The sequence below is a fragment of the Vulpes vulpes genome, chromosome 4 (assembly GCF_048418805.1).
Source record: "Vulpes vulpes isolate BD-2025 chromosome 4, VulVul3, whole genome shotgun sequence".
NCBI lineage: Eukaryota > Metazoa > Chordata > Mammalia > Carnivora > Canidae > Vulpes > Vulpes vulpes.
In genome coordinates this window covers 4,192,820-4,217,997 of record NC_132783.1, presented here as the reverse complement: position 1 = coordinate 4,217,997, position 25,178 = coordinate 4,192,820, and the positions used below count along the sequence as shown (strand labels likewise).

The 25,178-nt window shown below is 39.8% G+C and overlaps 1 long non-coding RNA gene across 4 annotated transcripts in view; it reads right to left on the bottom strand.

Moving 5' to 3' along the window:
• Positions 1–25,178, bottom strand: part of LOC140598496 (uncharacterized) — a 64,130-nt gene that overhangs the window by 3,666 nt on the left and 35,286 nt on the right. For 2 of the 4 annotated variants that reach the window (XR_012000920.1, XR_012000923.1), the window contains one exon: positions 18,049–18,235. The exons of the other annotated variants lie outside the window; for them this stretch is intronic. This is a non-coding gene — a long non-coding RNA (uncharacterized lncRNA). The remainder of the gene's footprint in view (positions 1–18,048; positions 18,236–25,178) is intronic. 4 annotated transcript variants of the gene reach the window in all.

Here is a 25,178-nt window from a genome sequence, read left to right as displayed (position 1 = left end):
AATAAAACACTTTGATTAAAATACAATTTTAATTTAGTAGTATTTACCTACCAAAGGAAAAAAATTGTAATCGTAATGAATAAATCACAAAAATAGAAAATTTCACTGGGTGTTATGCTATATGTTGGCAAATTGAACTCCAATAAAAAAATAAAAATTAAAAAATTAAAAATTAAAAATTAAAAAATAACAATTAAAAACTGCAATAAAAAATAAAAATTTAATTAATTAATTAATTAATTAAAATTAATTGAACTCCAAAAATAAAATAAAATAAAATAAAAGGAAGAATATCTCCTTACCTATTTGTCAGTAGCCACCGGAAGATACCAAAAAGAGATAATAATCCAAATGTGCGTTCCTCTGGGAGGCAGGACTGGGAATGGCGTGCCAACATTTATTACTGTGCTACAAACTACCCCAAAACTTAGTAGTTTAAAATAAAAAGAATCGGGACCCGAAACAGAAACAATGCAAGGCCTGGTAGGAAAGGCTTGTCGCTGCTCCCCCAGAGGCAGCTGAGCTGGGGGACCAAGGACCCTCACCCCAGACTGGTGCCAGCACCACACAGCCTCTGAGTGCCAGCTCTTACGTTCTGACCCCTTATGCTCAGCCCTAGGCCCACACTGAATTCCTAATGTGACTTCATTCATTCGTGCTGTTCTGCAAACTTGCTGTCAGCCTGTAGGAGTAAGAGAGAAAATCCCCCTACCCTGGGGTAGCCCTTAGCGTTCAGGTTCCCTCGTTGAGCCAAGCAGAGATGGGCGATTTATACTCTTCGGAATGAGACTGTAAATGAAGTGGCCTTTTTTCCTACATTTGTCCTGCATGTGTTCAAAGAAAAAGAACTGTGGCCAGCCCTGGCCTCTTACTTCATCGCCACGAGGCCCAAGTCACACGCTTGAACAACAAGATGGGTGACAGGGAAGCTGTCGGTCATACAGAGTCCTGCCAGGAGACAAGCAAGGAAAGAATGAAGAAAGAAATGCCATCCCCAGACCTCTGAAACTGCCCCAAGCCTGAAGCTTGACTCCTTTGTGTCTGAAGTCAAGTGACTGACCCTGGTTGGGTGACTTTGAAGGTTGGACACAGGTGACATTTTTAAGGGTTGCATCTGAGAACACACCATGGCCTTGACACTGGGTTGTGAAGAGGAAAACAATACAGCCCCACGTGTGATAGGTCTTTCTTTTTGAGGAAAGAGTCTATCTTAAAGCAATTTTACTTCATGCCAGTTTTGGCGATTTTGAAAACTGGTTTCTTTTTTTTTTTTTTTTTTTTTTCTTTTTGCCTCGCCTTTTGCTTTTGTCTGAAAGTCTACTATAGTAATAATATAAAATGTAAACTGGGCTGGAGCTCCTCTAGTCCCTGGGTGAGCCATGATCAACCATTACAACCGGGAAGTAATACAGCAAAGCTAATCAACAGGTAATCAACAGGTAATACAAAGACCTTAGCTTCTTATTCACACAAGCCTTTTTTCTAGACTTACTCTCATTCTCTCTCTTGAAGATGTTTACATATAATGAAATGACCAAAATTTTTAAAAAGCTGAAAATTTTTTATTTAATTTTTAAATAAAAATCCTCCTCTTCAGTTCATCTTCCTTTATTCAAGTCTTGTAAGTTGTCTACTTTTTCTTTTGTTTATGTATTTCAAAGTTCAAAGGAAATTGCTAAGCTGAAATTTCCAGACATACGAGAGGATGCACAGTATGTACCTCAATTCATCAAGAGTCACCATTCAATTAGAGAAGACTGAAAGAAGTCTCCAGCAAGAGACCAGTACACTTTGCACATCCAGAGTTCTGCATCACTTGACTAATCAGAAAATATTTATTGGAGAAGTATCTTTCGGGTACTCTTCTAGGCTCTGGAGGACGTAGCAATGTTCTGGGTGTCTATTGCTGCAAAATGAGATATCTCAAAATATAGTGGCTTAAAAAAATAGCAATCATTTTATTATTAAAACACATAGATATGGAGGTTGACTAGGGTAACCTAGGCAGTTGTCCCTTGGGGTTTCTGATAGTTTCAATCATATGGTGACTGGGGCATAGAGTCATCATCACAAAGTCTTCCTCAATGACATGGCTGGCCATTAATGCTGGACCGCAGCTGGGAGTGTCACTCTCTCAGTTAAATATAGCTTATTCTTGTAGTCTGGGTTTTCTCACAGCAGGGCAGCAAGGTTCCAAGACTGAGGATCCCAAGGGACAGGGAAGAAATCACATTGCCTTTTACGAGTTAGCCTTGGAAATCACATAGCATCACTTCTGCCAATAGTCACAGGCCTGCCAAGATTCAAGAAGAAGAAGAAGAAGCATAGACCCACACATCTCTCAATGGAGGAGTGTCAATGTCACATTCTAAGAAGAGCTCTTGCAGATTCATGTATGCCATGAAAAGTAAGCAAAAATATAAAGTCTCTGCCCTTGAGCCTACGTTTAGGGATAAAGGAAGCCCGTCAATAAACAAATCAAGAGGTAAATGCAGGAAATATCAGGTGAAAATAATTCTTTTTTTTTATATAAGGTGAAAATAATTCTATGAAGAATAAGAAGGGAAAGGAAAGGATATTGAGAGTATTATTTATTTTATAAAGGGCAGTCACAAAAATCTTCTCTCCTAAGAAGCCATTTGTGCAGAGATTCTGGGGCAAATGAGCCATGCAGATAGTGGGGCAAGCGCGTTCCAGGTGGAAGAAAGAGCAAGGACAAAGATCACAAAGGGAGAGGGGGCTTCAAGTGGTCAGGGAACAACCAGGAAACCAGTGTGGTCAGAACAGTAGCAAGAACTCCAGGAGAGGGCAAGGGGGTTGCTGGAGACCAAATCCACAAAGTCTTAGGCCACAGTGAGGACCATGGTGCTCGCTCTGAGTGAAATGGAAAGCCATGGAGAGTGTTTAGCAGGCAAACGACAAAACTGACTTGCATTTCATAGGAAAACTCTGGATCCTGAATGGAAAGTAAAAGAGCAGCCTGACCAGGGGTAGGAAAAAGGAGACCAGTTCAGAGACTTGCAATCACCCAAGCGTGAAATGATGGTTCCTTGAACAAAGTATTTGCAGTGGACATGGTGCAAAGTGGTCAGGTTTTGATGCCAAAAATGTTAAACTCCATTATTTTTTTGCATTCAGGTAATAAGCTATTTTTATTTTATTATTTATTTTCTTACTTTTTTTTAAGACTTTATTTATTTATTTATTCATGAGAGACACAGAGAGAGGCAGAGACATAGGCAGAGGGAGAAGCGGGCTTCATGCAGGGAACCTGACGTGGGACTCAATCCTGGGTCTCCAGGGTCATGCCCTGGGCTGAAGGTGGCGCTAAACCGCTGAGCCACCCGGGCTGCCCAATAAGCCATTTTTTATTTTTTTATAACCATTATTTATTTTTTGTTTACTGATCTAAATATTAAAACCCGGGCTTAAATAATAAAAGTTGATAGATAAAAATGCATCAGCTATCATCGGGCTGAACGTCACAAGCAAATTTCTTTTGGCATTATGGATTATCTCAAACACTTTGGAAAACTTTCCCTTCTACAACTTTAATATACATCCCTCCTTTGACATCTTCTCGTCCCTGTGTTCAAAGTGAAATGCAAGGTTAAGGTAATCATCATTAAGGCCAAAAGCCAATTGAAAAAAAAGTGTTTCAGGGGTTCCACATGACCCAGGTAATTACCTCAAATTTCCACTTCCCTTTACATATGCAGATAACAGTAGCAGCTGGGGTAAAATTCATGGGTAAGAAATATGTCACCCCTGTGGGGTAAATGGCTTTTTGTAGGACAAGAGAGTAAATCTCTCTTGGGGGTACTAGGTGCCCTAAAAGGGGCCACTCCCTCCCACACATCAGATCACTTTATTCCCAGGGAGTTTGCAGCTCATGCCGGCTCATTGACCACACAGTCAGGATGGCTCTGCAGCCCTTAATCAATTATGGGTTATTTCCTTATTATGTTTGCTAAATGGTGGTGCATCTAATCATTTTTATCACGTAGGGAAATTTCATGAGATCTCCCCGGCCCAGCCAAATCCCAAAACAGGATTCCCCGTTTATTCCCTACTGCCGTAACTAAAAGTTAGTTGAACCAATTAAAGAGTACATAATAAGCCAATTAGTTGTTCCTCACTTTTCTTAATGAGTGTATAATGTGTGCCTACTCAAATTGCAGCTCATTTGATAAGATTCTCTGCTACGCTGCTACTACTACAATTTGGCATTATTTCATTTCTTTTAGTATCCACGGCATCAATCCAGTAGCTGAGATTCTCCTTTGAGATTCCATAGGAATTGAGCTCGTTGTTTTGTTTTGTTTTGTTTTGTTTTTACAAGACAATCATTCACCCTTCAAATCCAGCATCCTGACCAGCAATCCGAGTTGTTGCAACATGGCCCCTCAGCAAAACTAAGCTGAAGCCAAACCACGTTCTGAAGACAAGACACTTTCCAGGGGAATCAGCCAACCCTTCAGATATAAGGGACTGTTATTTCCAAACTTATACTAGTAACTTGCTGCCACCAGAGGTTAATCACTATGTTCTGTTAGGCTTTCTTTGCCACGATTCATCCACCAAGATCAAGCACGCACGACCTATCCAAGGCCAACATCCTATCCATAGATTACGAGGAAAGAGAAACTCTCGGATTGTTGTAAAGCAGCCAGCTCTAGTATCCAAAGAGAAAACAACAAGCTTTGGGGGGGAGGGGGAGGGGAGAAAAGAAAAAAAGAAAGAAAATTTTGTAACTTTGTCAACATTTATTTTCACCAAACAACTCATTAAATCACTATAAAAGTCAACGCATATGGTTGGATATGACAGTTTAAATTCCAGAAAGAGTTATAAGTCAAGTTAAACTCATAATACATAATGTAGCCTGGGTGTCTCATCCATGAATTATAACATTTTTATTACATCCCAACTGCAAATTATCAACTTGTTCCCTGTCCTGCCAATTTCTTGATTAAATGAGGGACTGTTGGGCATTATGAAAATATATTATAGTAAAGGATGACTCTATCATTTGTCTCGGTTATTTCAATATCTTTATTTAAAGCTTTATCACTAGAACAGCTGGCCCAAACTGAATTGTTGATTTAGCAAAGTGATAGCAGGGACAAAATAGAAAAAAAATTTTTTTTGCCCTAAAAGGCCCATGTTCCATAGTCATTATCTTGCTGTGTCTCCTCATATCTTTCTCTAATATTTGTGTGCCTTTGATACTTTGGTGTCCATTTTGATCACTTTAGTTCCTTCTCTTCAAAGTTATTCTTGCTTTACAGGCCTCATTCCCATGGGCCCAACTGAAGGGTATTTTATTCTGTGTCTTACACTGATAATGGGGCAATAACTTGTACCCATCAAGTTTCCCCATAAAATGGTTTAATGTCTTGAAGCAGTGCCAATATGTCAGCTGAGGGAGTGAATCAAGTAGATATCATTTCACGTATATCAGAGGCCTACAGTGTATTAGGTTCTTGTAAGGAACTTGCTCAAAAATTACTCTCTTTTAGAAGTTTAGAGTCTATTCTTTTTAGAAGTTTAGATTCTAAAACTAAAGGACATAAATTTTTCAAAATACAAATAAGTACCCATATATTGATCTTTTCATAATTTTCCTCTTATTTGTGTTTGTTTTGATCAAAGTGGTTCATCTACTTTTTTCTAGTTGCAAAGAAATGCATATCAGCCTAGAAGTTTTGAAAATCAAACATCCTAAAAAAAAAAAAAAAAAAAAGAATCACCCACAGTCCCAAAATCCAAAGAATGGAGTAGTAACATTTTACAGTTTTCACAATTCATTCTGTTTTATGTTCTCCATTCGTAGTAAAAGAGGAAAAAAATTAATGCATTTCCTTGAGAACTTTCCTCAAGGAAAAAGCCTTCTTTGTTTAGGAGCACCTAGTAGACAGGTTTGATGATAAACTTAAGTCAACAGCTGCAAGCATACAGGCTTGGCTTGAATCTTCTAAGACAAGACAAGACAAAAGAAAATCTAAATGCTTTCCCCCAGAAATGGACAGGAATCATAATCTAGGAAGAAAGAGAAAAATTAAAGAAGAAAGGGGTGTCCCTGGCATGGTAGAAGAAATGACCAGTAATTTTTAAGGCAGATCTATCTGAAGGATAGAACAGAGGAATGTCTAATATGCTTTTAATACTAGCAATGAACTCAGACCCTCTGACCCTCTAGTTCAGCTACTCTCATCCCCAAAATTTTCAGTAAATTCTGCAACACACAGTATCTTAAGTTGGTGGGACTCTGGGGAGAAAACACATTGGATAAGAGCACTATGCAGCAGGATAACATTGTGCAGGGGGAAAAAAACAGCATCCAAGAGGGCAAAATGCAGACGGGAAATCAAATAGGGAATCAAAGTAGGAACTCACAGCCAGAAGCAATTACAAAAAAATGTCACTTCCCTAAAATCCCAGAGATAATGGAAGAAACATTGAGTTTCCCACTGGGATGGGGACATAAGCCAAATTTTATTTAAATATCAAAACAGATGACTCCCAGCAAGCTGGAAGCTTCAGACCCAGTATGTGGGTTACATTTTTAAGAAAATACTGGAAACTTTAGATAATGATGGTGATGCTTACATACTTAAAGGTGGATGTGATGGAGGAGACTATGGGAGTAATCTAAAAAAAAAAAAAAAAAAACTACTCAGTCAGTCAAGTAGCCAAATAAAATTCCAATATTTGCCAAGCACTTCCAGAAACAATTTGCTCAGGTAGGTAGAACACAATCCTGACTGCATCCGGGTTTCAGATCTGTCCCGTTAATAGCTTCTAAATCTACTCCCCCTATCTACAGCTAACTCTTTAGAGATGCTTTGGCATTGGTTACATGGTAATGAAGGGGGAATACAGAAGGAAGTAGAGAATGGGGTTGACTAAGTAAGTCCATTTGCATTATAACCTTGTGCTGTGCCCTAAATCACAGGCAAAAGGAACTACAGATATATAACCTTCAATTCACAAAGAAACCATATAGGTGGTACCAACTACAGTCCAGTGATCAGGTAAGGGTAAGTCATTAAAGAGGGGAGATAGTGAAGAAAGAAAGAGAGAGAGAGAGAGAGAGAGGAGAAGAGAAAGAGAGAAGGGAAGAGAAGAGAAGAGAAGAGAAGAGAAGAGAAGAGAAGAGAAGAGAAGAGAAGAGAAAGAAGAGAAGAGAAGGGAAGGGAAGGGAAGGGAAGGGAAGGGAAGAGAAGAGAAGAGAAGAGAAGAGAAGAGAAGAGAAGAGAAGAGAAGAGAAGAGAAGAGAAGAGAAGAGAAGAGAAGAGGAAATGCCTGGGTGGCTCAGTGGTTGGGGGTCTGCCTTTGGCTCAGGGCATGATCCTGGAGTTCTGGGATCTACTCCCACATTGGGCTCCCTGTGGGGAGCCTGCCTCTTCCTCTCCCTCTGCCTGTGTCTCTGCCTTCTCTCTTGTGTCTCTCATGAATAAATAAATAAAATCTTTAAAAACAAAAAAAAGAAAGAAAGGGAAGGAGGTAGGGGGGAGTGGAAAGACAGGAAAGGGAAGGAAAAAGAAACAGAGATGAGGGAAGATCATTCCAGACTACACAAGGGTTTGTTAGGACATGGGAGATGGGAGAGGGCAGAGAATATCCCAATCAAGCAGAAAGTCTAAGCTCGGGTTAGAAACCCAAAATAGGATCAAATAATGAAGGCTAAAAAGAAGACGGAGTCTCAGTTTATGAGGAGATGGAGAGTCCGTGCAGATTCTTGATCAAGGACTGCCATGACAAAAGTGGCACATTAGAAAAATCAATTGAATCTAGTGAGAGGGATAAAATATAGTATGGAGAACACCTGAGAAGGAATCCGAGTTCAACGTGATGAGAGATGTGCCTTAAATGGGCTCCGCGGTGCTATCTTCATGGAGACACCGGCTACATTGAACAGGAACCTAAGAGCAATCACACAAAGAAACAAGAATCGAAGTGCCTATTTCTATTTGTCTAATGGGTTAATAAGAAAGAATAAGTAGGACAAGAGGGAGATGCTAAGGAGTCACATGGAATAAAGGGATTAAGTAGGAAAATAAGAAAATCCAGAAGACAAAATGCCACTACTACTGTCACAAGTTGTCACAAATTTAGTGGCTCGAGTAACACAAACGTGTTACCTCCTATACGTCCACAGGTAGTGTCCTCTGTTTACACTCATTGACTAGAACGTTGTCATGTGGTTCCACTTAGCTGGGAGATGGAGGAATGTGGATCTGAGATGGGCCAGCAGTCAGCAGGGTCCGTGACATCCATAAAACGATTTTTTTTAGTGGAATCGGAAAGTTTTCAAATACAGACTCACCGTTGCTTCAGGGGTAAGCACCAAGGATGAAAAACAGAAGGGAGAGGAAGGAGAGATGCAGGTAGAGAAACGTCGCCTCACAGAGTAATTTCTTGATATTTGATAGCATTTATGGGACATCAGAAACTATTTCCTAGCAATGTGGGAGGATGTCTTTCCCTGGAGATATTTAAGGATTTTCAATTACAATCAAGTGGACAGAAATGTTTTATGATTTCTCTCCTCTTAGAAAGCAAGGAAATGGACAAAATAGTCCCTGGAGTTGCCACGTAATCCCAACCTGTGCTTCTGGAATGTTAGGTCTCTGTCTTCTCAGTACTGTTTAGGGAAGTGTTCCTGGCAATAATCCAGAAGCTTCCAAGTGCAGGGATGAGGTCAGGAGAAAACAAATGCCAGATATTTAAAAAGTAAAGATATCAAAATATTTCTGGGGATACATAAAGGATGTGAATGGCTTGATTATAATGTCATTTTTTTGTTGTTTGAAAGATAATTTTCAGAGTCATGTCACCTATAATGAGTCAAATTCCATACATGAGCTTCCTCCATATCTTCAAACATGTAAATCCAATGAAAGTAAAAAAATGACTCACAAAATCTTTCAAGAATCTAGTCACTTAGGAGAAGATATTCTCATCACAAATATTCATGGAGGACTATCCAACTGAAAGAGAGAACACATACCTGTGTGTGTGTGTGTGTGTGTGTGTGCAGGAGACAGAGGTGGAGAGAGGACTGGGAGGGGCAGCAGTAAAAAGAAATAGAAATGTTTTTTTATTAATAAAACTCTGAAAACACTGCCTTCCACCTGTGCGGAAATTACTGAGAGCGGCGCTACTTTGCTGATGCAGCAAGATATTTGGTTAACAAATCTCCTGACTACACAAGAACGCATCGTCAAGTTATTTAACGTGCTAAGAACTTCAAAAAACAGAAGTCCTTGGCAGCCTCTTTTGCTATGGAGGCATATTTCTGGGTTGTGGGCTCCCCTTCACTGCTCTTGCTACAGCTCTTCTCCCTCCCCTCTGCTCTGGCAGTCTTCCTCTTCCCACCCTTTGCTCCCAGTCCCATTTTACCCAACTCTCTTTGTCCAAGAACCTGCATTGCAGCCCTACAATCTCATGTGTCCCTGTGCAGACTGAATATATTCATTGGTTCCCTGCAATGATCCTCTTGTCTAGGCTCGTATAATTTATGAAAAGAAAGTTTGTGAAAGTTTAAATGGGGGCTGCACCGTATTCGGTTTAATTCAATGCCTTTTGATCGAGGGCCACCCAGAATTGTGCTTTGCAGTGTGTGGAATATAAAAGGAATACATAGCCCCGTCCTTTCTGTCAAGGAGTTTGCAATATTCCTGGGAATAGACTTTGGATGCTGAAGTAATTACAGGATACAAGACAGTATAGAGCAACACAATTAAATTATGTAACCAAGACCAAAAATATAAGGTGCAGACGACATTAGGTCTGGTCAGCGCAGGCAGGATGGAGCTCCAGGGAATAGCTTGTAGAAGAGATGGAACTTGAGTTTGTCCTTGAGGGATGTATGGATTCGGCTGAGCGCAACTTGAAAGGAGAAAGGCACTTGAAATAGTGGGAAAAGAGGGGGGAAAATTGCAGAGCAGAAACGGTGGGCATGATGTGTCAGAGGGAATGTGAAAAGCTGGCCTAACCAGAAAGAAGGGGAAGGGAGGTCTCAGAGCTGTGTTAGAAAAAGGTGGATGAAAAGAATATTTAAAAACTATGGAAAATCTTGAAGGGCACAGAAATGAATTTGAACTTGAGACATGCTCTTAATCTCTCTCCCTCCATTCCTTGATGCTGGTTCTTTCATAGCCAGCAGAGAACTCACACATTGGCAGTCAGCATGACATGGTGCGAATATGGGCCCTAGAGAAAGAAAGTGCTGACCCTGAGACACATATGACCTTAGCAAAGTCATTTAACTGCTCGGGCTTCAGTTTCCACTACTGTGAAAATGGGCAAATCAATGCCAGTAAGTTAAGGTTGCCTTAAAAAAACAGAGATAATGTGCATATTGCACCTTGTGGGTGTAAGTAGACGGACTCTTTTATGAGTTTCATTCATTCTGTATCTGTTGCATGTCTACTCTATCCAACGCTCTGTTCAGCACTAGGAAAACAAAACCAAAAATACACAGTGTCGCTTCTCAAGACGTGAACACATACAGTTTAAAACAATGGAGAAAGCAGCAGCTTGGAGTTGAAAGCCATTGCCACCATTTACTGGGCGTACGAATTTGGGGAAACTATTAAATCAGTCTGAACCTTGGTTTCATCATTTGTACAATTGGTCTAACAGTATCTACCATATAGGCTAACTTGGGAATTAAATACAAATATGTAAAGAAAGTGATATAGTACCTGATGATTGGCAACACTCAACAAATAATATTTATGTTACAGTAGAAAGGCAGGCATAAAAAAATAAACTTTAAAACAAGAAGTAAATGACTGGAAGAGAGTTGGAGAAGTTTTCACAGATGACAAAATCCCTGCACTGAGACTTAAATAGTGAATAGGATCTGCTGAGGGCGCCCGTATTGGGGAAACATTCCTGAAAGAGGAAACAGCACAGGACAAAGCTTAGAAACATTAAAGGACTAGTATCTTCTAGGGCAGGCAGGTAATTCAGTGCTGCTAAATCATAATAAGCTCCAGGAAGAGGGTCCAGGAAGTGAGAATGGCCAGAAAGAAGGGGCCAGAAGAGCCTGGAATGCACTGGAAGGGGTTTAGAGCCCATGCAACAGGCAGTGGGCAGTCCTTGTTTAGTATTAAGAGGTAAAGTGACACGACCAGCTCTCTATACTGGAAAATTCTCTGCAGTACGGAGGAGAGGGGCAGGAAGAGCAGTAAGAGAGCTATCGAAAAGATCTAGATGGGACAGGAGATGAAGAAGAGGTGATGATTATTGGAGACATTCAGGAGTTGGTTCCAACAAACTCAGTTTTGACTGGATTTTAGGGGAGGGTAGAGATGGGGAAAGGATCTAGGATGCTTGTCTCCTTGCTGGAAGATTTCTTGAGAATAAGAATGCAGATGGGAAGCAGGTTTGGAGTCAGGATGAGACATCCTGTCTGGGTCGTGAATTTGAGGTGCCTGTGGAATATCCAAGGAGAGACTTGGACATGTTGTCCTGGAGACAGGAGAATGAAGAACTGAGATGGCTGCTGATACGAACCTGGACGTTGTTGACACGTACGGGTGAAGGTCAGCCTTGAAAATAGACTTGCCCAGAGAAGAGGCAGTTCCCAAGTCAGGCCATTCCCGCCTACTCTCAATCATTGAGCTGCTCAAGCAGACTCAAATCCTTGAGGGCGGAAAGATAAACCTCTGCATGAGAGCATGCTGCAGTGTACCCAAGGTCAAAGAAATCCATTTCCTGGCGTACCTTTTCTCTACGTAGTCGAAGTTTCATTTGTCGGGAAGGAATGAGAGGGAGCACACGGAGAACAGTTCTTGGATATTGAGGGACTACACACAGAATGACAATTATAAACAACACTGTCTCTAGAAAAGCGCTTCATTTACAAACCAGATTTGACAGCTCAAGTTGCTTTTTGGCAGAGCAACCCTGCCTTGCCCCTGTGCGACCTGGTGAGCTTCGATTACAGCTTTGATGCTAGCTCTACCACAGAGACCCCCTAAAAGGGGAGTGATAAATGAGGTCCTGTCAGGCTTCATTCCCCGGGTGGCCTTGAATCTCTGCCATTATCTGTTACCTTGCCAGCACTGACAGTGATGAACACAAGGCAGGCAGCTAACGACACCCCGATTCATTACCCAAAAAGAAGGGAGAGCAGAAATAAAGGGAAGGTGACTGCCATGTCGAAGCTTCCCTCACATCAGTGCCATTTTCCTCCTACAGGTCTGAATGGTGAAGAAATGATGGAGCCCATTTGTCTCAGACAAGGGCTCTAATGATACTTAGAACAGAACAAGTCACAGCAAAGCTTGCCGAGGAAACTACACCGGCCTCTTCACGGTCAAGTTCTCCACAAGCCTTACAGACATAAGAAAAACATTTATAGGGCCTGGTTTCCTTTTAGCCCACTCTTACTCTAGGAAAACACTTAAAAAAAATCAAAGACGCATAAAAACATCCGTCTACACTGCTTGCCCATGCTAAATTGTTATTCATTCCAAGAGAGTACACAGTTTCTCTCTGAAACATTATACTAAGCCTATGACTCTTCAGGAGCAAACATTTTAGGCAGGCCCAGCCATTGCTTCCCATAATAGACATTTATCGTTCAAGCGGTATCTGGTTCCGCTCTAAGCAATATTTCATCAAGATTTTTGTTTCAACTGGGTTTTTTTCCTGACCTCATAGGAAATGAAGGCTTTTACTTCATTGGCTTCTTTTTCTTCTCAATGGGGCTCCCTGCGCTACCTGAAGACATTGTGCATGTTCAAAATAAATACATCTTGAATCTAATTCCCACAAAAGACAAGATTTTCCATCTTAATCCGAACTATCTTAATCCAGGATGTTAATCAGAGCATGGTTCTGTGAGACACTAAGAGGAAGGAAATTTCAAAAAAGAGGAAAAGTAGTTCCACGGTCAAACAGATTTGAAAAACCCTTGGTTTATACCTTCCTTCAGATTTCTTTCCTACAGGACTTTTTCATGGTCCTTAATATGCCAATGGACATTTTGATTCCCCTAAAACAAATATAATATGTAGTATTTTTCAATAGGTTTTCTCCCCAGAGGTTTTTTTTTTTTCAGAATATTTTTATAAGATATATATCTAGGCCACACTTCGGAAGCTATTGGTCTAGCCTTGCCCACAAGCCCTATCTTCTCACTCATTTATCCCATCAACAAAACCAAATGATTTAGATTCAAGCTATGTTCTCAATATTTGGCAAAATGAGATAGCCTGAGGCTGGAATACATGTTAAAGAAGATGTGGCTTCTGACCCTAAAGAATGAATACATCCTAGCCTTTATTTGGCCCCCATGTATTCTGCGCTTTATCCTAATTTTTCCCCATCTAAAAGAAAGAAGCATCAGTTAAAGAAGATGCTGAAGCAGAGAGAGAAGCAATAATCTTAAATTTGGGACAAAGGCAGTGGGGATGATTAATACATGGATTTTATCCTTGCTCTTCACTAAAGATCAAATTCTCTTTCTAAAAAGTAGCATAAGACATTACCACTTCTTTTGGAGAGCATTCCAATTTTTTTTTATGTTAGTGCGAATGAAAGTGGTCAGAGCTTCAGAATACCTAAAAACTACAGCTCAAGTTAAAAAACAAAAAGTGACGAATCCAATAGCAAGCACAAAAGGGTAACTCACTTTAATATTATCAGACGTCTTATGTGTTTCTTGTTAAGCATCATATGCTGCTTCTTTAGATAAGACATATACACATTTCTCATGTTGGTTATTTGGTTTCCTCTAATAAAGTAAGCTACTAGTTATGTTCAAAATAGCTGAGGAAATCTGAAACCTGGGCTTTGGCACAAACAAAATTTAAAAAAAGAGATATGAACTAGCCAGCTTTATTTATGAGCGTTTGCTAATTAAGCTATGGATCAAAGACAAAAATAAAAGACTAGAATTTTCATTACCCAAAGAATCTTAAACTAGTATCAAAACAGTGTGTAAGTGGCAAGCTTGTAATGACTAGAAATGGACTGCAAAGCCTCTGTGATCTTTTTCATCTTAAAAAGCAATCAGGATTCTGGTGGGGAGAACCGATCATCCAAGAACTAAAGTAATATCTGGAAGAGATGAAACCATCATTATAAATTAGAAGCAGCCCATCATTCATTTTTCTGCTCTCTTCTCTTCAGGAGAAAGTAGACTCTCTGAAAAAGCTTACAGCCTTCTTTCTTCCTTCATGTGCTCCAGGAATTCAAAAGCCAATTATGATGTTTCCTAAATAATGGACAAATAAAGACATCTACATTTTTTCCCCCTCGTTCCCAGTGGCAGATTATTTGGATCCAGACCTCACAGAGTTTACCAGTGATAGGATGGATATAATTCTGTGGGTTTTGAACACAATGAGGTTTCTCTTTCCACCACATCCATGCAAAATTCTTTCTTTCCAATTTCCTACAACCGTGCGCCTTCTACTTTTCCTGCAGAGCCATTTATTTCTGCCTGACCAACCTGAGCTGTTCCGTTGCCTTGCTACCCACACGGTGACAAATATACTCCCTCATTTCTAAGTTTTCTGAGAGCCGGAGGATTGATGGGCATGAAGGAAGAGCTGGGATCACCAATGCAAGGAAGGAATTCATCTTATTACCTTCTGATTTGAGTTAATCACCAGGGAGATAATATTTTAAGCTGCAAAAGACTTCTTGGAAGTTTCCAGAATTTCTCCAGAGACACAGATCAATAGACCAGAATAATCAAGAAAAGAGAGCAAGTTTGCCAAATGCCACTCACTTGGTAGGGTGTTTTAGTTGAGTAAGCAAAAGACTTTTAATGGAATTATTCCAACCCAGTAGAAAGAAGGAGCAAACCAGCCCTCCAGGGAAGTGCCTCCAAACCAAAGCTAAAGATAAAAGAAAGGGTGACACTTTAATTCCAATCTCTAACCCTCAGCACAGGGATAGAGATGGCACTTCTTTGTTATGTTGCTCAATTGACAAATAGCTTTCCCGTCACACTGAGCAATCAACGCCCTGTCCACTCAAAATAATGCATGATAACATGAGGGTCCAGGGCCCCATAATTTTGCAGAAGACTCCTCTCTCCTCTTTTAGCTAGAATAACTGAAAATGAAGTCTGCTTGATTGCTCTGAGGGCTCCTTCTTTGATGTTTAAATATCAGCCCCCAGAGCCCAAACTAAACTCCCATCAGCAAAGCAGAAGCTCTCAGTCCTGTTACCCTGAACCAGGCATGAAAATTCAAAATTTTTAAAGCAAAGCCTAAATTTTAAAAACAGAGAAGAAATCACACCTGGTAAGGTACAAATAACCAGTAAACCTCTTGCTCCCAAAAACATTTCAGAAACTTTTGTCCTCAACTTGATATGCTCTTCTCGTTTTTCTCATCCCCCACCCCACCCGCCTCCGCTCAATCTCTTTTTCTTTCCTTTTCATTCCTCTCAATCTCCCTCCAGGTGCCTTTCTTCTCTGCTTATGGCAGCCACTTAAGCATCCGTGGGTGCTCAAACTTGGCTTACCTGGCAGGGGGGCATGGAGGCTGCCCAGGAGAAAGGAGACACTAAGAAAATATAAAAATCTGAGCAGGAACAAAGCATTTCTTTAACTTGAAGTCAAAGGTATTTTCCTTAGCCCATGCTGCATGTGCTGTATTGTTAAGTTCTATCAAAGGGGTTCATATCTTAGGAATCACGGGAAAGTTTCAAACATGACTGATGGCTGGTCAAAAGAACATCCACAGCGCGATAAGCTGCAGAGAGGGAATGTGCTGAGCCGGTTAAGGATTGCCTGGCTGTGCCTTTCAAATTCCTTTCATCACAATCGGTGACTGTAAGCACTGCAGGGTAAGAACAAGCCAGGACTTTGTGGAATATTCTTAACCGCTGATATGTAATCCATACAGCCAGTGGTAGCGGCCCGAGGATAAAAGATTTAAAGAAATGGAGACACAAGGACTGATTTTTTTTTTTGAAAGGCAACTTGGAAGGGGAAAAAAAAGAGTGAGAACAGTAAGATTTATGTTAACCCATTGGGAGTGCTCTGGAAATCTCTTTGATGAAGGATTGAGATTGCTTTGAAGCAGACTTTATTGAAGCAAAAAGTAAGTGTGGTGCCCGGGGACTCGGGTTGACTGGGTCACTTACAGTCTTCCTGACTTTGAGTTTCCTTTTTCTTGCAAATTCTGCATGCTACCAAACTCCTAAATGCTGCTCTACAAAAATACTCTCCTTCTGAAGAGGAGGCTTTTATTGAGCCTTAGTAATTAGTAGAAAATTGACTGGGCGGCAGGGCGGGGGGCAGGGGGTAGCGGGGGGACATAAGGTTAAAAAACAAGAATCCAGAAAAGAGAACACACACACGTGCACAAACACATCTCAGTATAACATATAAAAGGCTACTACATAGTCTTAACCATTATGCATGACTTTTCTTACCAGGAGTTCAGGTTTCAAATACAACACTCCAGGAGAGTTGTGAACAACTCATGGGGGAAGTATCAAGGGGAAGCAAAATGGTTAACAGTTTCCACAGCTGGGGGAACAGGGGCTGGGCCACTTTGACTTCAGGAGCTGGAAGTCAAGATGCTCTTGGCTAGAAAGGAGACACCAACAAATAGAGTTTTGAACCATCAAAGAATTTGCACGGAACCAGGAATACAAAAGCTTCCCTTAAACAAGTAGGACTGCCAGTTTAGGGATCATGGAAGAAATCCTTAGCAGAAAAAGATTTTTTTTAAAAAATCAAGGAGGAAAAAATAAAATTAAATTAAATTAAAAATAAAATAATTAAATAAATAAAAAACCAAGGAGGAAAAGAGACAAGTACTAATGAGTGAAATAATGACGAGAAAAGGACACAATGCTGACGATCAGGAAAAACTGAAAACATTGGACTGTCCTTTCTAGCACAAGCCATTGGCTGTGGCTGTGCTCAGGATGTTATTATAATCATTTTATGCTTGTCAGCTGTGACCATAGAGTAAGGAGACCGATTTTTTTTTTTTAAGAAACAAACTACCGCTTATCCATTCAAATGGTGTTGATTTTTCAAAGAGATCAATACTGGCATTAGATTGTAAAGTCCCTGATACCAGCAAACTATTGTCCATGTGACTAATGTTTTGCCTCTGAAGGCAGTTTCCAAAGGGAAGTCCCAGAAATGGTTTGAGCAATCACACAACAGTGTCCTTAATACCACTGGAGTCAGTGTTTAACCTTCCCAGAAAACTCTTTGGAAGAACAATACTAATCTGGCGATACAGGTTCAAGAACAGTAGTACAGAAATCAGGCATTGGTCACAAGATGAAGTGACAGGATTATTGCAGCAAGGGGGGATTGATCCTTCTCTATAGCCCTTTTGACAGATACTAAGAAAGAAAGCAATCTGGTTACACTGATAAATGAAGAAACCACTCTAGAAAATATGAAAGCAAGAGCAGCGGAGACTCCACCTATTAGGTCATCATAGCTCCAGAAACAAAATGAAATCATTAGGCTGCCATTTGCCCTGATAAAGAAATGCAAACACAGCGTATTCTCAGATGTTTAGCGTGCTGATGTGTTCTACCGAGAGTCACAAACCCAACACTAATGGCCAAGGTGATTCCTAGGGAAATCAATAATACCACTACCTGGCAAACGTTCAAACCCACTGCCTCCTCTTAGATTTTCCATGAGAGAGCAAGAACACTTTAAGACACAAAAACTTCAATATCTTAAATGAGTATCTGTCTAGAAGCAACTCATTCTTTATAGAAGGAACCAATCAAGGGTCATAACAGTAAATGGATACATCTCCATAGGAGAAGACCAAGTGGCACCATCCCATTGAACCTCAGAGAGTGTCAAAACAACAAATGCTGTGTTGTTTTGTAACATCTGGGCCAGTTTCCTATGTTTTATTACACTGCCCGCCATTGTTGGAGTTCCTCTGGGGTGGTCAACACCAACGCCTTATAATTATGGCATTCTTATTTGGCTTATGGGAAAATAAACAGTGAACACATAAACTTTGGGAAAGGTTTTTTCTACTGTTTCCAGCTTCTATAAAATCAATTAGTTACCTGAAGCTTTTTCCTAAACATGAGAGAGCTGACTCAGCTTCAATTGTTGAATTCTGATACTCAGAGGAAACCCGAAATCCAATACAACAGGTCAACATATGGGCAGATGTGATGAGCTCCAATGTGGCATCACTTCTAAGGCTCCAAGAGATGAGCAGGGCCCAAGCAGGGGAAGTTCTTGAGGTCACTGCAGGGATCATAGTCAGAAAATTATCACAGCTGATTTCAGACTTGGGGCTAAGTCCCAGGAAAGCACTAAAAAACCAATATGAGGAAGAAATGGTTTCTTTACCATGACTGGCCAATCTCTCTGATAAGCCAAGTTGATGTTTTCTGTTCAGCCTAAATTGATGTGTTAATGGAGAAAGAATAGAACGAAATGACATTTGTTGAACCTCTATCATGTGCCAAAGACTTTATATCACAACAACCAGCGTGAGAAGAATCATCGCCTCCACTTGTGCAGATGAATCAGTTGAAGACTCTGAAGTGATGTGATTTATCCACCATCACAGAGCTTGCAAATGGCAGATGCGAGATTCAAACCTCCGGTCTCTGTGGTGTATCTAAAGCTGGGTACTTCTCACATCCCTAAGCCGAGCTCAAGTGAAGGCTCACAAGGTGTCTTACAGTTGTTTCTGTTTTCAGGCAAGCAGTACTAGGAAGATCCGACTTTAGAAGAGAGAAATGAATTAGGATAAAAACTCTGTTTTAAAAATAATTTGTCTTTCAGTTCCTTTAATAAGGGGCTCACCTGGAGCATCTTCATAAATAGGAAGGATTCGTTCTCTTGCATGAAGTAGGTGTATTTGTAGAAGTATGGGGTCTTTTTTTTCTGTCGAATCACAAATCCCCTTCCTCATCTAGCTCTTCACTCTGCCCCCCCACCAGCACTGCTACCAACAACTCCCAGCTAGGCCTCAGGGGAGCCACAGCAAGGGGCATTTAACAGGTGAAAACAACTGAGGAGCCTGCACTTGGTCATGAGACGACAGGGTGTGACCCCTCCACTCTGAGCTCCCCTCTGCACTGGTGTTCTGACTCACTTGGCCCAGCCTCCTACTAGAAAGCTGTATGGCATCCATTTTTCAGTGTCAGGCACTCATTAAATAAAACATAAACACTATACTCCACGGGGTCCCAAACAAAACCATAATTCAAACAGCGCTTAAAGGCTCTTGGTCACCATTCTGTTACTCCCATCTCCAGCCCGGTTCAGAAGCCTCATAACTTGTCCTCTCCACAAGTGACTTGGCTACAAAGCAAGTTGTTTAGAGTATCAGATAACAACCTCCCTTGAAAGAAACTAGTGAGACATTTTCGAAAACAGGGTCTGTAGCAAATGTGGTCACAGGAATCACACAGCAATCTCTCAGGACTCGTTCCCTTAAGCATCACCCTAATGATGCTGCTCCCAGTCTAAACGATGGAGAAGAGTGGCCCAACACCCCCTAAGGGCTGTGACGCCCCAGTATTTTCTCTGCATCTGATGTGCAGGGAAAACTGAACGGATGACAGTGCCAAAGGACTTTCTCCTGGTTAATAGAGAGAATTTGAGATCACCTGGAGAGTCTCGGTCTATTGCAAAGACTCTTTGGGCAATAATGAGACTTGCGAGATTGATCTGCCTTCAGGCAAGGCCTCTCCTAAACTACCCCAGATGAGACTCTAGCCTATTTTAAAGACCTCTTTAGAAAGGAGAATCTTAACTCTTCCCTCCTATGCAGGAGTAGGGAGAGAAATCGAAAGGCAATTTATTTACATCTCAAATCAGCATATATTGGAGTCAACATGATTGGCCAAACAAAACTGAACTCCATGACATCAGGTAAGTCATTCTTAGATCCTTTGTAATGAAAGTACATTCCTATCACCAACTGATAGCATCTGAAAGAAGAAAATGCAACCGAATCATTTCCTTGATCATGACTCTCCATAATCCAAGGAATCTCATGCAAAGGAGACTAAAGAGAGAATCCCTCTTCTCACATGCCACACATGCTCTCTTAAGGCCTTGCACTTAGTGTTCGAGACAGCCTATGGCTCATGCCCTCACTTCCTTTAAGTCTATCTGCAAATGTCACTTTCTCACTTAGACTTTCCATCACTATCCTATTTAAAATTGTAATTGCCCAACACACACACACACACACACACACACACTGAACTTTCACACCTTTCTCTATAGACCTTATCACCATCAAACATACTCCGTAACTTATCTTTTTTTATTGTCTATCTTCCCCTATCAGAATAAAAACTCCAGGAGGGAAAATATTTTGGTCCACTTTGCTCACCGTTTTATATTAGTTATTAAAACAGAGCCTAGTACATCTAGTACTCGTTACGTGATTGGTAAGAGAATTCAATGAACATATAGCTTCCTGCAAGACTTAGAGTCTTGTATAAGCTTCCGGATCATTACCTTTTTCAAATAGGACATGGACTAATGAATATGCAATAGTTGTTTCTAGTTAAGATCTTACTTCTAATTCTCTTTAAGAGTCTGGAACAGGGGGTTTCAGCTGTGAGCACCAGAGCCTTGGCATTCCTCAGCAATATTTCTTCCCCTCGGCCCTCAACCCCTGTCTCAGAGCCATGAGAGGGAAGACCGAAAAGCAAGACTTCTGGCTTCCTTACCCCTAACCTCAACCAAGACAGCTCTTCTATTACCTGTCTTATACACTAGGATTTTCTGTCAGATGTAGTGGCAAGGAGACTGTCCCATTGCTAAAAACATAGAAAAACTATAGCCTGGACCATGAGACAGAAAAGCATGAAAGAACACTGGATGGAGTGTCATAGAAACACAAACTTAATTCATTCAACGAATATTTATAGAGCATCCATTGCGTCCCCAGGTTTGTGCTGGACAATGGGAATACACAGACAAGCAGGACATAGTCAAACTCACATTTAACCAAGTTCACACAACAAAACATAATAATACCCTTGAAATTTTTGGAAAAATCAAAGGAGAGTTGCATAAAGATGTTAGGGAATGTACCCTCTTTAGGACTCAGTTTCCCCAACTGTAAAAAGGGGGGGAGGATCGAAAATTAGCTGATATGGACTATCCCTCCCAAGTATAAAAAAATGTATGGATCCAAGTTTTCGTACCTGCCCTATAACCAGAAAACAGCAATCATTAGCTTCAAGCAATATTGCTGAATATGGAACATTTTGGCCAATTCATTTGATCATTAATAATTTATCTGGCACAGCATGATGATCAGTGAGTCCCAAGGAGTCTTTTAAATTAATTGGTTTTCTTCCATGTATGAGAGACTTTTATTGCATTACCCAACTTCAATTTCAACAATTGCACTGTACTATGCTAAATGCCACATATGAAGTAACCTTAACACAAGCTATGGAATCACAAACGTCATTGTTCACCATTAGCATCAAGTTTGTCTTTACATTTGAGACATTCTCCCACATTTAACATATTGAGCAAGGAAGCAGAGCTCTCTAAATCTGTTAAATTTGGAACGAAGAAAAATTTCAAGACATTTTCCTCCTCCCTGCCTTCAAATCATAACTAACATATCAGCCAGGAATTTGTTCACTGTCATCAACTACCAAAAACTGTCAAAAGATACCAGGTTAGCATGACGATAATGAGTGGGATTCTGTATTAATGCACTTTGAGAATGTCTATGTTGAGCTTTTGAGGCGTATAAATCCCATTACACTTATGGTGCCCATGAACGTGGTCACTACCCAGAGGATCAAAGAAAAAAGACTTAGCATTGAAGGAATCAAGTCAATGGCAGTATTTCTAAACACAAATATTGGGGTATCCTTAATCTTAAGAAGAAAGGGAAAGATATGAAAGGAGATATTCTTAAATTATGAAGTGTTCACTGAATTTACTTCACAGTTCTGACACTGACTGGCTGTCATAACTTGTCCTCTCCACAAGTGACTTGGCTACAAAGCAAGTTGTAGCCACTGTGCAGACATGACTTGAGTGTTTTGATACTGTTTCTTCATTTATCAAATGAGGGTATCAATACCTATCAGAATGGAGACAATCCAAATGTTTATCAACAGATGAATGGATTTTTAAAATGTGGTATATCCATAAAGTGGAATAATATTCAGCATTAGTAAAGACTAAAATACTAATACATGCTACAATATGGATGAACCTTGAAAACTAAATGAAAGAAGCCAGTCATAGAAGATGATATATTAAATGGTTCCATTTGTATGAAATGTCAAAAAAAAAAAAAAGCAGATGTATAGCAGCAGAAAGTAGACTAATGGTTGTCTGGGGCTGGGGTGGAAGGATGGTGAAATGACTGCAAAGGGGTATGGAGATTCTTAGAGGGGTGATGAAAACATTCTAAAATTGATTGTGGTGACAATTCCATACTCCATGAATGTACTAAAAACCACTTAACTGAATACTTTGTATAGGTGAACCGTATGGTATTTGAAGTATATTCCAATAAAGTTGTGATTAAAAAGTAATACCTTTCAGGTTTATTGTGAGCATTAAACAATATAAGAAAGATGAAAGATCTTCATTAATTATGAATATCCAAAATAAGATTAGCCATACAGTTACGTTTAAATTTTCCTCGAAAAAGATGCTTTCAATGCCACCTTCCAGTGATATCTTCAAGCCTAAAACTATCAAAGTAGCCACGATCCACCACATGCTCTTAACATCAGAGTGTCTACCCAGAATGGAGGCTGGCCCCATGATCCAGCGGTGTGGCAGGAGGAGTCTGTCCGTCTCACTAAGATGCCATGTTCCATCTCCATCGCTGAAAACTTGGGCATCTGTCACTTTAGACTTCGTCAAACTTCTAATTGTCTCATTACTTGATATCTTGCTCTGAACAAACGCCAATAGAGCAGACAAGGATCAAGGTGCTGGAAGGTGTTTGGATATAGAAAATCTACTGTAAAAAGAGCTGGTGCCAGGTGTACATAAAGCAGGAAAGCTGGAGAGGAATTTTTCTCATGTGATAGGACCATGTTGATTCCAATTCTGAAACCATTTCCCCTTGCAATTGGAGGACATATTGGTGAACACAGCTTTCTCTTGTTTCATTTAACAACTGCTGTTAAAATTTTAGTGACAGAATGAGAAAGCCATTTAATGGAGATTGCCAAATGTCTGATGAGATGATGGTGGAAACCAAAGGAGGGGAATCCAACTGCTAAATATAATAAACTCAGGCAGAAAATCATTGATGAAAAAAGAAAATGGCACCTTTCTTTTTTCAAACGGGGTACGCGGATTAGATATTTTCTGCGAATCCCTGTTAAGTCCATTGTCTAGTTATTGACTAACTGAGCTTCAGTCCTACATTGATTTCACATCTGATCAAGCTAAGACCCAGAATCACTGCAAACTCATTGTCACTAAAGGGGAAAAAATGAACATGTGCTTCTAAAATTTAAGAAAATAAGTAAAAACCATAAAAGAAAACATCAATCCGGCTACCTGAAAATCTTAAACTACTTTTAAACAAAAGTCACCTAAACAAAAATCAAAGACAAAAACCAGATTGTGAACGATATTTAAGACAAACATGAAAGACAAAATGATTGTATCCAGAAAATAGGAAGAACTTCTACAAATTGATAAGAAAACAGACAATCTAGTAGGAAAATAAACAAAGATACAAATAGGCAATTTATTGAGAAGGAAATACAACTGGACAAGAAACATAATGACAATAGGTTCCCTTGCACTATTAACCAGGGAAATGCATGTCAAATCACTGATGACATTTTGCCCCAATCAGTCAGGAAGAAGTGTTTAACATTTGAAAATTCCAAGCATTGGCGAGGTTTTAGAGAGAGAGGGAGCCATTTGCCAGCGCTGGCTGTGTAAATTAGAACATTCATTTTGTACCACCTGTCAAAACATGTCCACACCCATGGGCCAGCTTTTATACTTCTAGATATCACTTTTTAAATAAATAAAAAAATTTTAAACCCCTCTGAGCATACGCAAAGATGTTCATTGCAATAGGTACCATGGAACTGTTGAACAAAATGTATATTCAAGAGGTGAAACATATGTAGTGGGTAAAATGAATGAACTAAAGAATGAGCGTGTGCGTATATACGCACATAGCCATAGGTTGTTTGGTTTACAAGTAATTTGCATTAAAATATGTAAGATACAATGTAAATATGGTTTTATGTGGCAAGACAACACCATACATTTCATAGAAATACATATATATGTACGTTAGTACAAAAAACAATTGTCCGGAAGAATATAAACCAAATTCATGATTATGAATACCATAAAAAGGCAGCACTAACAAAAAGGGAGTGCCACTCACAAAAGAGAGGGCAAAATTTAGATGATAATTGACAAGAACTTCAGCTCTATCTGGAATTTTTTAATAAAAAAACATATAAGGAAAATACAGTCATATGCTCCTTGTATATTTTTTAAAGTGCATGCTTTAAAAAAAGCCTGAAAAGAAGTCTATCAAAATGTTCAAGTGGCTTGCTTGATGATAGAGATGATAGATAGATAGATAGATAGATAGATAGATACTGATATTTTCACATATATGGGGAAGAGTGAGGGTGGGTGTGCGTATGTATGCGTAGATGTGTTTCCCAAATCCCTCACGTTAAAAAAAAAAAAAAAAGAAAATATGACTACTATAGTTTGCTATTCAGTCATATGGAATGACAAGCCCAACTGTAAGAGTGGCCTGGATTTCAGTGTGGTAAAAGAACTTATATATTACATCGGAGGGATAACCCACTAACCAATCCACTATTATCCAATATATTAAACATTAGATTAAAATCTTCATTTAGTTTAAGCTTTCACCTTGGAAATCAAAGAGAAGACCTTTGAAGAATGAGCAGGGCAAGTAGGTTTTTGTGATTAAATATTACTACATAATTTGTCTTAAACGCTTTTCCTTTTTAAAATGTCAACATAATTATATGTTAAATATTACCTTAATAAGCCCTAGAAATTCAAATTTTAATTATAGAAACGTAGGAAACATGAGCTTCTAGCCTCACATCATTTAACTCTGGCCCCATGGAGTTTGCAGGTTACACCAGAATCCTTCATTACCTGGTTACACACTAGTGGACAATATGACATTTTGCTTGGAAATGATATA